Below are 13306 nucleotides of genomic sequence, written 5' to 3' on the forward strand. Positions count from 1 at the left end.
CAACAGCTCTCATTTTTGATTCTTCATCTGTAACAGCTCTTTGCCCATACTTGTATTTTCCAATAATAATGATAGTTGCAACAACAAACCTCTGTCAAACATACATATCCTTTATATAAATAAAAAGTTCCCAAAAGATTTAGTGGGTAAATTGGACATGACGGATACATCATCTAATAAACAGAAAAAAATTGACATATACTGAGATACGGAAGACTATGGGAGGAAATACCAGGGATTCAATTTTGGATATGTAGTGTTAACACATTATATTGCTATTAGGCACGTAGTCAGAGACAGATCTGCAAATCTTTCCTTCTTCCCTCCTTGCTTTCCCCCTCTTCCACCCTTCCTTTCACTTGTTCCTTTTTCCTTCCTTCTTTTCTTTCTTTCCCTTCTCTTTCTTCCTTTCCTTAATTTGTTCCTTTGCTTTTCCTTCCTTCCTTGCTTTCTTCCTTTCATTCTCTTCTTTCTCTCCCTCCTTCTCCCTTTCCCTCACTCAGTCCTTCACGCTATTCCTCCCTTTGGCCAGGCTTTAACTGCTCATGATTAGGTTATAATTACAGTTCTAGCATTAATTTACAATTAACAAATTCAGATATTGAAAAACTTTGTGAAAATCTATGTCTTATCAAAAAGTTTTCAGACTATTCTGTTGACGTGGAGTACCTATACTACCCATGTGAACTTTATTAGAACTTTGACAAATGCTTTTAAGTTTATAGGATTTATCTTATAATTATGCTATAATCATGTTAACTTATAATCATGTTGACTCATATATCACATATAGTTCCACATTATATCTTGAGAACATTTTAAAACATTTAGGCATTTTTATATCTGCATCTCTAGACACAAGATGTACATTAAGTATTCTGTTTTCTCTAAATGTAAAAATGAGGTACAAATATATTCTGCCTGGCTTTATTTCTCTATTTTTCCTTATTCTCTTCATTTTATTATTATTTTTAATTGGGGTATCACTGCTTTAACAATGTTATGTTAGTTTCTGCTGCACAACGAAGTGAATCAGCTATATGCATACATATATCTCCTCCCTTAGATCACCCCACCTGCATCCCTCTAGGTCATTACAAAGCACTGAGTTGAGCTCTCTGTGCTATACAGCAAGTTCCCGCTAGCTATTTTACACATAATAGTTTATATACATCAATTCCAATCTCCCTATTCTTCCCACCCACTCTTCCCCCTTTATCACTACATCTCCATTCTCTACATCTGCATCTCTATTTCTGCCCTGCAAATGCGTTCATCTGTACCATTTTTATAGATTCTAAATATGCATTAATATATGCATTAATATATGATATTTGTTTTTCTCTTTCTGACTTACTTCATTTGGTATCATAGACTCTACTCTTTGCCATTATAACACATATTTTTCTGGGAATCACCTCCTTACCTTCCAATGTGCCATCATTTTGGAAGCATTTCCTAATCAACCTTTTGCTCCGGATACAGGATAAGTGAGGGATCTCTTCCTGAACATATCTGCCCAGTTTTTCAGTAACATTTTCACATAACATTGTAATAACTGCTAATTCACTTGATATTTCCACCCACTAGAAGCTAATCTCTTTGGGGGCTGGGAACGTATGTTCCTTTCTCTATTCAACATCTCTTTTAGTTAACTTTAACATTACTTTTTATGAAAACCTGCTAGATTCCATGTGCAATAAAAATTGAAAGAAATCATAACCCCTAACTTTAAAATCTGTTAGGAAACATTCAGTATGATATGGTAAGTATAATGATAAACATAGCCCAAGCATATTGAAGCCATTTAGTTTGTTGAATGAGTGAAAGAATTAACTGTGAACATTCTGAAACGGATAACAGAATCGATGACATTTGTGCCTTTACATTTGTACCTGAATAATAACCTAAACTTTTTATTTTTTTCATTGTTCTGGACACTTAGGTATTAAACTTGTTGGGCTTATTAAACAAGCACATAATCCTAAAACTCTAAGTCAATTTATTCCAGTGGCTTATGAGAGAATGCAAAAATGTTTATATAAATATTTTATTAATATAATATGCAGGCAAATTATGTGAAAATCAATTGATCCATTATTGCTCTTCAGAAGATGACTTAACATGTAAAAATTTATTGAAGCTAACTATAGAGTCTTCAGCTTTATATTACCTGGAGAAGGGCATGGCAATTCACTCCAGTATTCTTGCCTAGAGAATCCCATGGACAGTTGAAGCCTGGTGGGCTATAGTCCACAGGGTCACAAAGAGTCAGACACAACTGAAGCTACTTAGCAAGCATGCACACAGCTCCATACTAAACAATGCCTTAAACATGAAATATAGCATAACCTTTTTACCATTCTCATTACTTATATATTCTAAAATATTCATGAAAATAATAAACAGTTACATATTTGCTAATTGATTACATGAAAAATGTTATTTATGCAAAATATTGTTGATATGCTCTTATTTATTAATTCTTTTCTTGGGAAAAATACAACAGCAGCAAGTGATAGCAGCATATGCTAGCCTCACTCTATTGTGCACTGTTTCTATTTTGTTCTTGTTGGAAATTAAAAATAACAGTAGTCAGCAGAGAGAGTTTATAAGCTTAAATAATTTATTCTGTGGCATATAAATATATAGGTTTAATTATAGTAAATATATTGGCAATTTTACATACACAAAAGTGTCACATTGAAATGACTTGCAGTACTGGTCATTGTTTAAACAATTCAATTTAATTTTTAGAAAACTAAGTGACAGTGTGTATATATTGGTTAAGTTATAAATGCATTTAGCAGCAAAGCACTCAATTAGCCCCAAATGGGGAAATAAATTAAAATTTTGAAATAACTACCATTTATTTTGTCTCATAATCCAGAGTCATTAGCAATGGGCACTGGTACCATGATTTCTGCCTTTATATTACAGGCTGACCTGCTCCTGTATTGACTGAATGCCTAGGTCATGCCAAGGCCTTTTCTTTGTGCTTGAAATATATCATGGGAGAAGACACAAAACTCGCTACCTTAGCATAAATTTCAGTTGGGGGAGCAAGTTAACAAAGAATGAACAAAATAAAGTGAGTAACATATTTGGAGATGGTAAGGTTAAAAAAAAAAAAAAGTAAAGAGTAGAAGAGAGAAGCTGTCTTGGGAGTGTGAAAGGAGACTAGGCTGCAATTTTAAACAGGGTCATAGGGTTTCCCTGGTGGCCCAGAGGTTAAAGCGTCTGCTTGCAATGAGGGAGACCTGGGTTTGATCCCTGGCTCGGGAAGATTCCCCTGGAGAAGGAAATGGCAGCCCACTCCAGTATTCTTGCCTGGAGAATCCCATGGACAGAGGAGCTTGGTGGGCTACAGTCCACAGGGTTGCAAAGAGTTGGACACGACTGAGCGACTTCACTTTCACTTTCATAGGGTTTCAGGATAGCCTTACTGAGAAGGTCATGGATGTGTGTGCCTGCTCCAACACAGTGCCCCCTATTTGGAGCATGTGAGCACATGTGCACTCAGTCCTGTGTGGCTCTGCCACATCATGGACTGTAGCTTGCTAGGCTCCTCTGTCCCTGGGATTTCCCAGTCAATACTAGAGTGGGTTGCCATTTCCTTCTCCAGGGGATCTTCCCAACCCAGGGATCAAACCGGTGTCCCTTGCATTGGCAAATGGTTCTTTACCTTCTGAATCAATGGGTAAGCGCCCTGTTGAAAAGGTCCGGTATCAGCAAAGATTTGCAGGGCTTGATAGAGTATTTAGAGGAAGAGAACACCAGGTAAAGGAACAGGTCAATTAAAGGTTTTATATATTTGCAGACAAACAAGAAGGCCAGAATGGCTGCAGGAAAGTGAACTGGGAAAAGGCAGGAGAAGGCACTTAGAATGGACAGGTTTGGGGTGCCAACTTGCTAAGGCTCTGTGAGGCCAGTGTGTGCATTTTGGCTTGTATTCTGAGTGAAATAGGAAGGGAATAAAGAGGCCTTTGATTGGAGAGATGACACTATTTGGCCCATTTTCACTGATACACATTTTCTCCAGGATATTCCTGATAAAATAATGGAGAATGTGGCTCATCTGTAGAGACTTACCTAGCCCTTAAAACTTGGAAGCATAGGGTATTGAGGTAAAAGAAGAGATGAGAGTCACTTCAGGAGGTCCTATTATATTTTGAAAACATGTGATGCCACTGGTTGGAGCAAACCATGGAATAGTTGCCATTAGTACTTTGAATGCCTAATACAATTTTTGGCTCTCGCTACTCAAGATATCACCAAAGTGTACCTGAAGTGTTTCATTTGAGGTGAGTACCTAAGTTCAGTAATTCAAAGCACATGTTGGAGTGAGCATATTTTAGGTGGGAAAAAAGCAAGCTGATTTCTGTAAGAGTGTAAAAGTGTTAACCTGATACAGAGAAAAACCGTCAAAAATGTCTTGCAATTTATATATAGAAAAGAGCAAATGGAATATATATAGAAAAATAAGTTTGCGCTACATAGAGGAAGTAAAACATTCTTGCTAAACTTTAAATGTGTTCTTAATTCTCTAACCCTCTAATGGAGCTTCAGAATTCATTTATTTTAGTTTGGGTATTTTGCCCCTGGAATAATTCTTTGGATGATTCATGCAGAATGAACATCTTTGTTAAATTGAAGCAAATGAGTATTGGAACTGGGAAATGCTTACAAAGTTGTTTCAGTTTCAAGATTCTCAAACTTCAGCAAGCAGATGAATGAGGTAGAAACTTCAAAGATGCAGATCCTAAGGCCTCAGCCCCAGCAGTTCAGATTCACTGACTCTGGGATAGGACGTAGATATCAGTATAATAAAACCTACACATGAATCTATTGTGTGTTGCCATACACATATTGAGCAGTGTTTTAGTAGTCTAAATTAGAAGTGATAGGACTTGAAGTTGGCAGTAGCAGTGGAAATGAAGACAATAAACTAAGGGGATAGTTTGAATGTTTAACTATCAAGCTTGACCAAATAAGTATAAATACTGCATGAAAGAGGACACATGAATAGTCCTGACAACTTAAACTCTGGTAATAAAGAGAAAGTTAATGTTGTTAATGAAAGTAAGACTTAAGGAGAACTACCTTTTAGAGCAGAAAGATAAATTTTGCTATAAGACAGCTAGAGTTTAAGACGGCATAAAGAAAATGAAATAAAGATGCCTAGCAAAGTACATAAATGCTTTAGGGCCAGTGAGAGTGATGGAAGTTAGATTCAGCAATTATTTATATACATTAAGAAGTGAAACTGTAAAAGTGGTTGAAAGGAATACAAAGCTTGGAGAACACAGAAAGTGGGTGAGGTGAGTGAGGGAGGTCAGAAGTTTAGACTCGGTCATAAAAATGTTTTCTCTGAGAGGTGACCCTTGAAATACAAATTCAAAGGTAGATCAGGGATTAATTTTGGAAGAAGGCAAGAAAGAATAATCCAAGCAGAGACCACAGTCCCTGGGAAAACCCAGAGACAGAGTGGGTGGGGAAAAACTACTGCTTTATGAGCATGATGGCTTAAACCTAAAGAAGCTGCCTGCAATGCAGGAGACACAGGAGATGCAGGTTCAATTCCTGGGTTGGGAGGAGACCCTGGAGGAGGGCATGGCAACCCACTCCAGTATTCTTGCCTGGAGAATCCCATGGACAGAGGAGCCTGGCGGGCTACAGTCCATAGGGTCTCAGAAAGTTGGACATGACTGAAATGACTGAGCACGGACGCACCAAGGGAGATGTGACAAGAGGGCCAGGATGAGGCCAGGTTCTGAGGACTTTTGTCTTTGTAGTCCAAGTAAAATGAATTTTTCTTTATAGTAAGAATGATGAGAAGTTATGAGAGACTTTTAAAGGAAGGAATGTCCAAGAACAGGGTACTAAGGACCTCCCATAAGATGCTGTCATAATTTGGGAGCAGGTACAAATCACACTGTTAATTCTAGCCTGCTGTTGCTTCCCCACATGCATATTACAAGGCAGCTGAATGGATCATTAAGAGTCCACTGAAAGGTGTCAACTCTTACTCCATACTCATTGTGTTACTTTACTTAATTTGGTGCATCTCAGTTTAGGTTTTATGTACTAGGGGCTTTAAAAAATATCAGTACCTACCCCCACCTCCCAGAGATTCTAAACTCAAATGCTGGCAATATTATTAAAACATCTTCAGGTATATCTCATGGATCTCCAAGACAGAGATTCATCAACTGTCACTCAGTGTTTTGTTCCCTCAACTCTAAAAATGAACTGATATCGATAGCACGTATATTGTCACCCTGCTTATTTAACTTATATGCAGAGTACATCATGAGAAACGCTGGGCTGGAAGAAGCACAAGCTGGAATCAAGATTGCTGAGAGAAATATCAATAACCTCAGATATGCAGATGATACCACCCTTATGGCAGAAAGTGAAGAGGAACTCAAAAGCCTCTTGATGAAAGTGAAAGTGGAGAGTGAAAAAGTTGGCTTAAAGCTCAACATTCAGAAAACTAAGATCATGGCATCTGGTCCCATCACTTCATGGGAAATAGATGGGGAAACAGTGGAAACAGTGTCAGACTTTATTTTTTGGGGCTCCAAAATCACTGCAGATGGTGATTGCAGCCATGAAATTAAAAGATGCTTACTCCTTGGAAAGAAAGTTATGACCAAACTAGACAGCATATTAAAAAACAGAGACATTACTTTGCCAACAAAGGTCTGTCTAGTCAAGGTTATGGTTTTTCCAGAGGTCTTGTATAGATGTGAGAGTTGGACTGTAAAGAAAGCTGAGCACCGAAGAATTGATGCTTTTGAACTGTGGTATTGGAGAAGACTCTTGAGAGTCCCGTGGACTGCAAGGATATTCAACCAGTCCATTGTAAAGAAGATCAGTCCTGGGTGTTCTTTGGAAGGAATGATGCTAAAGCTGAAAGTCCAGTACTTTGGCCATCTCATGCGAAGAGTTGACTCATTGGAAAAGACTCTGATGCTGGGAAGTATTGGGGGGCAGGAGGAGAAGGGGATGACAGAGGATGAGATGGCTGGATGGCATCACCGACTCAATGGACGTGAGTTTGAGTGAACTCCGGGAGTTGGTGATGGACAGGGAGGCCTGGCGTGCTGCAATTCATAGGGTCACAGAGTTGGACATGACAGAGCGACTGAACTGAAGTGAAACCTTGGAGATACTGTGGGAGGATGATTAAATATGGTGTCTGAAAACATTTAGCACACACCTGGGCTATAAGGAAAATTCAGTGCACATAGGCCATTCTCACCATCGCTCAGTAAAGTCTTTCCAATTGTTGCCCTAACCTTTCCCACAAAGCAGATGCATGGGAATAGCTTTTTTTTTCAACTTCCAGACTGCTGCTTTGTTATGCAGTATTTCTTTGTTCATTATCCAGTTGTATTAGGCCTCTGGTTTGATAGGTGCTGAGGTTTCCCTACTTTATGCTTATCCACACGGTAAACATGTGTTTGCATCACTTTTACCAGAGGTATGAAAAAAATATTTACACTGATTTTTCTCAATCCTTCCTATATATTATGTTTCTCTTCACCCCTCCCCATCCATCAAGCAGCTGTCCTTATTACCAATGTATTAAAAATACAAAATAAAAAGTAAAACAGAAAGCAAAAACAAACAAAAATGTACAGGAAAAGAAATCTTATTTAGAGGGAGGATAGACCTTTAAATGCTAATGTAGGTAAAAATGTTAAGTGTTGACCATGTTTACATTATGTAGTTTAAAACATGAAACTGTGCTGTGCAGAATCATTGTAGAATCAAAATTTTAGGTGACACTGTTGTATTCTTTATAGATGTCCCTAATGAAAACAGTTTTGTTCCATCTGCCTGAAACTACCCTGTAAACCTTGTTATTGAGTCCTTAGATGATATATAACATTGAACTTAGTCATCTGAATAAAGTTTGGATCATAGCAGGCTGCATTTGCCTGACTTTGCTTCCTGTATTGATTCACTGTGAAGAGGCTGTAATTCATTTCCTAGATTTCTCATTACAACTTTTCACATATTGTGATTCATTACTCCTCAGCACTTGAGAATAATTTATTTTCTATTATTTTGTGCTCTCTCTAGTTAAGTTATATATGTCTACAGGGAAACTTTCTTGAGGTCAGAGACAGTACTTTCAAGTTGCTAGGCTAACAGAACCAGTCACAACAGAAGCACCATTTTAGAATGTATAAGGCCTATGTTTATTATATTGTTGTTAGTTTTTTTTTTTTTTTAACAATGTTGACATGTCTTCTGGGATAAATAGAAGATACCAGCATGACACAAATTATGATGATCATGATGCTGACCTTGGTTCATCACTATCTCTGCTCAATATGCTGAATTATGTTCCTTTCAGTACAATGTCTAATTATGAACACAACTTGCTAATCATTTTGTCAGATGAAAGTTAAATCAAAATGCAAAATGTCTACACAAAAGTATCAAATATTGAAATATAAAAAATATAATGCAAAAAGTAAGTCATATTACTTAATATAAAAGCTATAAATATTGTTTACATATAGACATATATATGTGTCTATTTGCATAAATGCAAACTATTAAATATTTTGATGCCTTCATGTATCTTTGATGTATATTAGATTTCTTCTATTATTTTAAGTGAAGAATAGAAACTCAAAATAGAAGCAGAGAATGGGATACAAAAGTTGGAAATCTTGGCAAGAGGCAGTTTTCAATACATAGGATATGAACATTGCTGCTGCTGCTGCTAAGTCGCTTCAGTTGTGTCCAACTCTGCAATTCCGTAGACGGAAGCCCACAGACAGAAGCCCACCAGGCTACCGTCCCCGGGATTCTCCAGGCAAGAACACTGGAGTGGGTTGCCATTTCCTTCTCCAATGCATAAAAGAGAAAAGTGAAAGTGAAGTCACTCAGTCGTGTCCGACTCTTAGCGGCCCCATGGACTGCAGCCCACCAGGCTCCTCCGTCCATGGGATTTTCCAGGCAAGAATACATTCAGATCAGATCAGATCAGATTAGTCGCTCAGTCGTGTCCGACTCTTTGCGACCCCATGAATCGCAGCACGCCAGGCCTCCCTGTTCATCACCAACTCCCGGAGTTCACTGAGACTCACGTTCATCGAGTCAGTGATGCCATCCAGCTAGCACTTATTAAAAATTATATAAAAATATACAGTTTATTTAACTATAACCATTATTTTCCACTCTGCCTAGGCAAAAAGATAGTGCTACAGTTTTTTTAGTAATGATACCTGACAGAAGCAGCAGAATTAATTGCCTCTAGCTTCCAAAATTATGCCTCATTGTTCCAATGTAGAAAAATTCTCAGTGTGATTAATATATACTGTTTATACTAACAATGCTTAGTTGCATTCCACTGAAAGCTCTAAAGCATTGTTTTAGGAGCTCTCTGAAGGAGTAGATGTTCTGTTTTTCTGTAAATTATTGTGCTGTGTATAGTGCACTCACTTTTGAGTTTTTAAACGTAGGTTTGTCGGAGTTTAGTTTGAATTAAACAGCTTGGTGAGATGAAGTGGGAAAAAGCTGTTTATACTCTCTGGGCAGTGAAATGTTATCATCAAACAGTTGCTAAAAAACATGGATCAAATTACCCCAAAACAAAAATCACTGCACTGGCCTACATAAAGACTGCATTAAAGGGCTAATGAATGACCATTCAACAACCATCTTTTAGTGCCAGGTGTTTCACAGTTTCTATTTCATATGAATCTGAGAATGACTATATAAGTTAAATGCAAACATCTCTATTTTTAAAATAAGGATAATAAAGCCCCCCCCCAACCTCCACCAACTCCCAAATGTAAGCATTTTGTGTGCATTCACCAGCTGGCCAATGGCCACTTTAAAACCCAAACTATCCTTCCAACCATAGAGAGCTTAATCATCAGTCCTTCTGTGCTAACTTGCCAGTTCCACTTTTAATAAGAGAAAAATGGTTTCCTATTTTATGGGCATTTTTAAGATGTTTTCCAAGTGACTTGACTTTGTGAAAATTCACCCAAGAAGTATCATGAGTTTTGTCTCATTCTGCTTAAAGTGTTAGATCTTAACAAGTTTGCAGACTCAGGATGTGAAACTCTTGGTCTCTTCCTCCACATATTTTGAGACAATGACCTGGAATATGAATGTTGTTTGCTGTCTCTTGAATAACACTGTATCTAAAAGTACTATCACAAAATTCCAGAATGTTCAAGTTGAAAGAGACCTTGGAGATCAGTGGATCTGAAACTCTACATTTACCTATGAGAAAATTGAAAGCTGAGTCTCCCTCAGTAGAAATAACTCCCTCATGATAGATCCCCATCTAGTCACAGAACTAATTGCTATCAGAACCAGAATAAAACCCGGGTCTCTCTGAACATACCGTGGTGTTTTTTTTTTTTTCCACTGAATTAGGAGCAGTCTGACGCTAAAGAGTTATTTTACCCATCTCTTTATATCTTTGTATCAGCATCAGTATCAGTTTACCTCATCGAGCACCATGCCAGGCTTCCCTGTCCATTACCAACTCCGGAAGCCTGCTCAAACTCATGTCCATCGAGTCAGTGATGGCATCCAGCCATCTCATCCTGTCAGGTCCCTTTCTCCTCCTGCCTTCAATCCCTCCCAGCATCAGGGTCTTTTCCAATGACTCAACTCTTCGCATGAGGTGTCCAAAGTATTTGAGTTGCAGCTTTGGCACCAGTCTTTCCAGTGAACACCCAGGACTGATTTCCTTTAGGATTGACTGGTTGGATCTCCTTGCAGTCCAAAGGATTCTGAAGAGTCTTCTCCAACACCACAGTTCAAAAGCATCAATTCTTCAGGGCTCAGCTATCTTTATACAAGTTTGAAAATATCTGCTCTGTTTAATTAAACTATAACACTCCTTAAAATAATGAACTAAATTGTATTTGTTTCTAACTCAGGAGTTCAAACTGGTGTACTGAAATAGGGCCTGTATGCTTCTGTGCTTCTCAATTAAAGTATCCTGATTGCTATAGAAGTCTTATTGCTTTTACCAGGCTGACTTGACTTTTAAATATTTTCCATTGAAGCAAAGTTTTTTTTTTAGTCAATTGATATTTAATTATTGCTATTTGACTTCTTATCAATTTCACTATCTCAAAATGCTTGAATTTATTAAAAAAAACAAAACATTGATTTTTAAAAAGGAGTTTTCTGTTAAAAAAAGGAAAATAGACCTAAAATAACTGTATCTCTGCAGAAGCTAATTTAGGACTATGAGAAATGATTTCATTTTTATGTCCAAACACATTCACCTACTAATACTTTTGTCCTTTAAGTGAGGATTACATTTTTATTCATTTTTCTCTATGGATAACAAATTGCTTTTGAAAAAATAAACATTCTCACTGTGCACAATTGAAAATTACTAATTTCTCACTTATATAGATTTCTTAGAACATCTGATTTATTTTTTTATTCCCTCTATGAGCAATAACATTGTAAATTGATCTGTTAAGCTGATTCATGCTTAGAACAGCAAAAAAGGGCAGTAAGTGGCTATGAATCTTTCATAAATGCAGCAGAAAAGATTTCAGTCTGTGCTTGCCCCTAACCCCTGCTATTTTATGTCATAATGCATCATTACATACTGATGTTTGCTCTTGTGCAAGTCAGCAAAAAAAGGGATTACTTAGTGTATGTTGGCCCCTTTCCTTAAATTAACTGTGTCACTTTTGATTTGTTATGTTATTGGACCATGTTTTAGGACTTAACATCGGCAGCTGTGTCACAAATATACAGTTATCAGCAGAAGGTTGCTCTTTTGTCATTTGCATCTGATCATTTTAAACATTTTTATTCAGAAAAAATCAGTTTTAAAGGAATATAAAATAATGCTCAAAAGGGAAAAGGACTGACGATGTTCACTCTAATAAGCATGTAGTTTGTTGTCACCTCTTTGTAGAAAATTGGTAGGAAGTGAACTTATTTTATGGATTCATTTATAGAATAAAATGGAAAAACTACTTGAGTATGAGATGGCCTTATTTAGTACATAGTTTTTTTCTATTTTTGTTTGTGGGCTAGATTCGGTGATCAGGTCAAATTTTGCTCAAATAATTAATGAAAATTTCACTGTCAACACAGACTATTATTCACAGTTGCACAAATATTCTATATGTACTTTTATTCTTCATATCACTGAGGAATACTAAATAAAGCACTCAGTTCAGTTCAGTTCAGTCGCTCAGTCGTGTCCAACTCTTTGTGACCCCATGAATCGCAGCACGCCAGGCCTCCCTGTCCATCACCAACTCCCGGAGTCCACTCAGACTCACTTCCATCGAGTCAGTGATGCCATCCAGCCATCTCATCCTCTGTCGTCCCCTTCTCCTCCTGCCCCCAATTCCCCCCAGCATCAGAGTCTTTTCCAATCAGTCAACACTTCGCATGAGGTGGCCAAAGTACTGGAGTTTCAGCTTTAGTATCATTCTTCCAAAGAAATCCCAGGGCTGATCTCCTTCAGAATGGACTGGTCGGATCTCCTTGCAGGCCAAGGGACTCTCAAGAGCCTTCTCCAACACCACAGTTCAAAAGCATCAATTCTTCGGCACTCAGCCTTCTTCACAGTCCAACTCTCACACTGGAAAAACCATAGCCTTGACTAGACGGACCTTTGTTGGCAAAGTAATGTCTCTGCTTTTGAACATGCTATCTAGGTTGGTCATAACTTTCCTTCCAAGGAGTAAGCGTCTTTTAATTTCATGGCTGCAGTCAACATCTGCAGTGATTTTGAAGCCCAAAAAAATATAATCTGACACTGTTTCCACTGTTTCCCCATCTATTTCCCATGAAGTGATGGGACCGGATGCCATGATCTTAGTTTTTGAATATTGAGCTTTAAGCCAACTTTTTCACTCTGCTCTTTCACTTTCATCAAGAGGCTTTTTAGTTCTTCTTCACTTTCTGCCATAAGGGTGGTATCATCTGCATATTTGAGGTTATTGATATTTCTCCTGGCAATCTTGATTCCAGCTTGTGTTTCTTCCAGCCCAGCGTTTCTCATGATGTACTCTGCATAGAAGTTAAATAAGCAGGGTGACAATATACAGCCTTGACGTACTCCTTTTCCTATTTGGAGCCAGTCTATTGTTCCATGTCCAGCTCTAACTGTTGCTTCCTGACCTGCATACAGATTTCTCAAGAGGCAGGTCAGGTGGTCTGGTATTCCCATGTCTTTCAGAATTTTCCACAGTTTATTGTGATCCACACAGTGAAAGGCTTTGGCATAGTCAATAAAGCAGAAACAGATGTTTTTCTGGAACTCGCTTGCTTTTTC

Source organism: Bubalus kerabau, chromosome 7, assembly GCF_029407905.1.
Source record: "Bubalus kerabau isolate K-KA32 ecotype Philippines breed swamp buffalo chromosome 7, PCC_UOA_SB_1v2, whole genome shotgun sequence".
Taxonomy (NCBI): Eukaryota; Metazoa; Chordata; class Mammalia; order Artiodactyla; family Bovidae; genus Bubalus; species Bubalus kerabau.